Below are 4049 nucleotides of genomic sequence, written 5' to 3'. Positions count from 1 at the left end.
ATTTAAACATTTCAACACCAGTGTGACATCTTTATACATTTACAATCATGTCTCAATAAAGAACTTGATTTTGAAAGTAAATCAAAAATCTTTTAGATAATTAACACCATGGATGAACCCAGGATTTCATGTTAGGGAGCGTAATGCGTAAAAGAAAGGTAATAAAGGAATGATGCATTCTTGTGAGTTTTGGTGTAGTTTTCTACCTCAATTATTCAGTCACTGGTTTGTACTACAAAATATGATTTTCACAGCAGTGTCACCAAGTTTACCAAGTGTAAAAGTCTGCTCTATACTTCAGAAGTCAAAATATACAAATTTAACATATTCAGTACAATACATCTTATTAAGTAAATAGCGTCTTTTAATTTTTTCTAGTATTCCTTCGCCATTTTGATCATTTCTAAGGCGATACTTTATAGGTTGAAAGAGGATTGTTTTTACTAAAAACTGACGACAACTGAATCATGGCGACTTTTAGGGACTTTACGTTATTCGATGTTTAAACATTTAGTGTACATACTTACGGTGTTAACTTTTACTAGACAACCACAAAATAAAACAAACTTTATTGAAAGACATGGTGAATTTTTTACGAACTTTCATCTCGAACTTTCATGATTTTCTTTCTTTTTGTTTATTTTTTTATTTTTTATTTATTCATTTATTTGGCAGAAATTGGGAAAATGCTGTTCTATTTACATGGGACACACAGATACTTGACATTTTTTTTATTTTAACTTTTTATTATTTTCGTTTATTTCTTTTTTGTTTTGTACTGTTTAACTTCCTTTAAGGCGCATTAATATTTGAAAAATGGGGTTTTATAGTGAAAGACAAATTCATGATTGAATATTCGTTTATTTCTTAATTCTTTTCACAAATTAATGGACAGTCGGTGTTTGTCTTCTCTTTCTATAGCGTGCCATTCTAGAAATCGTGTCCCTGAAATAAATGAACAGAAGTTTGCATAAGATATCATTACAGTGTTAGATTGATAATTTGAGCCGCGTCATGACAAAACCAACATAATGGGTTTGCGACCAGCATGGATCCAGACCAGCCTGCGCATTCGCGCAGTCTGATCAGGATCCATGCTGTTCGCTATCAGTTTCTTTACTTATTATAGGGTCTGTAAGCGAACAGCATGGATCCTGATCAGACTGCGCGGATGCGCAGGCTGGTCTGGATCCATGCTGGTCGCAAACCCATTATGTTGGTTTAGTCGTGACACGGCTCATTTTTTTAATGATAATGTTTGTCAGCTAGTGTTAAATTTTGTTATTGTCTCATCCAGTCTGTGCCTGGAAGAAAATTTTCTGCTTCACTTTTGACATCTGATAATAGAAGAAAATTATTCTTATATAAACAAAAATAAGCGTTTGTACATTGTTAACTTAAATATAAATACCTACCATAATTATGTAATTAAAATCAAACATTTTTTCTTTCATTAGGTGTTTGAGAGGTTAAAAAAGGGAAAAAAGGGGGAAAAGTTGCCCCTTTTGGGGTTTGAACCCACGCCCCTCAGTTTCAATGCAGATGACAAGTGATTCTAGCCTATATGAAAACTCTTCAAAAGTGGTTAAGCATATTTTACCAATAACGCGATATTCACGCCTTTTAACGAATTTTTTCACCCCTTTTTTGTTGTCTCAAATGGTAAAAAATGCCTCATATAGCCCCAACACTTGTTTTTGTTTGAGAAATGTTGTTTAAAAATGTGACCACTTAAGGCGCAGCCCCCTAACCAAAAGATACATCAGGGGGTTGCCAGAAGGGGGATGAGCCCCTTCTGTTGGGGGGTGAAGGGGGCGGCAGCCCCCCCCCCCCATCGCCAAGAAAATGTTGGACTTGTGAGAGGCTAAAAATGATATGGTAACGTGCAACTAACACTGAAAAGCATTTGACTCTGTGTCGATCCATTGAGAAGTTGCAGCACTTTGAAATCAATTTTGATGGAAAAAATCAACACAAATGTGATTTTTGACAATTTTGAGATGTCCCCTCGTTGCCATGGTAACAGGAAATTTAGCAAAGACAATGGTCCAGTCAACGTTTGTGCCAAGTTTGATTAGTATTGAAGCAGTTTTTATAGTTTTATAGCAATTTGAACTTGTAACGGGATACTTTTCAATGAAAACAGCCATTTTTCACAAAATGCTCATGAAGTAATTGGTTAAACAAAATAAAAGACAAGTATCGTCACCTTATTTTCGTTTTGGATATTCTTTACAACAGTAAACTTCTCCATCCGGGCAATTCGCATCTGCATTTTCTTCTGCTATGAATAGATATTCACCTTCACAAATCTGCCTGGGCATGCATTTACAAGACATTTCTCTTTTTGAACCTTATTTGAAAGAAAAATATACATTATTCATGTTAAATATTCGAAATAACGCAAATGCGGACATTTAATTCAACGGATAGAGCACCAACTGCTGTCACACTTAAGGTAGTCTCCTGCCAACAAATTTCTAACATCGGCCAATGTCGTAATATATCGATCTTTTCTGGAACATTGTTTTTCACAATTTTCAGTATTAAAAAAATCTTAACCATTTAAAACCTGAATTTAGTACGTATCGGAAAAAAAAATGCTTGATTGAAAATAATCTTATACCCAAAATTTTAAAGAAATAACTTTCCGGAAATAACCGATTTTCTACGATACTCGCCGATGTTGGATTTTTGGATTACAATAGGACTACCTCAAAAGATCAATTAAAATACCCCGGGTAACAAATAGCATCATAATACTCGTAATTATTTTTGTACAGAAATTTTAACAAGTTTTCTCCCAAAGTCTTAAAAATATGTTGATAATTGCTTAATAGTAACTATTTAGTCATCAAAGATGCATTATAACAGAACAGAAATTGACTTTCACGTTTACCAATATGTAACATGTGTTCAGATTTGTTTTTATTATAAATTTGAATCGATAATATAGTGCTTATATTCATCAGGTGTATAATTATATTGTTAATCTACCTTTTTATATACTTATACATGAATATTAAGAAATATTCATAAAATAAAATGCGTATTTTCATTTCCGTATTTTCACTGAAAAAAAAATTTCCACTGCAGTGAAACATATTTTCCATATTTTTACTGGTGTCTTGCCGGACTGCTTTCTGCTGAATTAAGCCAATATACAAAATTTATTGTGTTATGAAAATTATCACATTTCACTCGTGGCTACTGCCACTCATGAAATATTTATTTCAATACCACTCGATGGAAATAACTTCTGTATTTTTAGAAAATATTCTCTATGCAGTTATAGAAAAAAATCGTGTAGTTTAGCATTCACAGAAAATGCTTTTTTTTTCCATACATAATCTAAAGATATACGCACCATCCGTATGTATCATGTCCAGGCACAATTTTTGTGGAATTTTTTAACGATTAACAAATGTGTTGGTCAGATATGAAAAATACTAAAAGAATTGCTTATTGAGAATCAAAAATTAAAAAGTCCCCAAAAAAGTAAAAATTTTCCAGCTGGACACAAGACATATTTTCACTATCAAAGAATTCATATTTGTTGTATTTTCCAAATAAGCCAGCATGTAACAAACGTAAATTAAATGAAAGATTAAATAAATAAAAATACCACTCACCTTCTGACACATTCAAAGTTGCAATCAGGCAAAGCCCAAGGATGAAGATTGCCAATTTGTAGCCCATTATTTTTCCAGTAAAACGCTTTAATAACTAGACACTGTCGTGTTGAAATATCAAAATGACGTTTGACTAGCAAATAACTTAACTTATTAATACAAGTTTTGCTTGCAACATCTTGATAGTTTATCTGCCAGAGGCCCGACCATACACATATTAAAGTTTGGAGTGGATACAAAAATCAATGAAATAATATTTGTTGCATTCAAGGCACATAGCAGTTCATTATAATACTTTATTTGAACTAAGAGATTTACGGCGTAAACAAAGATTAAGATTTTACTATAAGTTAAAAAAACATAATTTCAGGGTGACTATTGCTCTTTGAACCGGTCTCGAGTCCGCTACCTAACTAC

At 32.8% G+C, this 4049-nt stretch overlaps 1 long non-coding RNA gene across 1 annotated transcript; it reads right to left on the bottom strand.

Annotated features, from left to right (window-relative positions):
• Nucleotides 1-845: 845 nt before the first annotated feature.
• LOC132739692 (uncharacterized) lies at nt 846-3789 on the bottom strand. The gene is made up of 3 exons (XR_009627044.1): nt 3633-3789; nt 2210-2353; nt 846-945 (listed from the first exon to the last, which is right to left on the bottom strand). It is a non-coding gene; the product is annotated as an uncharacterized LOC132739692 (long non-coding RNA).
• Between the last annotated feature and the right edge of the window lie 260 nt (nt 3790-4049).

Source organism: Ruditapes philippinarum, unplaced genomic scaffold, assembly GCF_026571515.1.
Source record: "Ruditapes philippinarum isolate M1 unplaced genomic scaffold, ASM2657151v2 ctg4618_1_1_1_1, whole genome shotgun sequence".
NCBI lineage: Eukaryota > Metazoa > Mollusca > Bivalvia > Venerida > Veneridae > Ruditapes > Ruditapes philippinarum.
The sequence above is the reverse complement of the archived record's forward strand: the minus strand, read 5'-3'. Positions and strand labels throughout refer to the sequence as shown.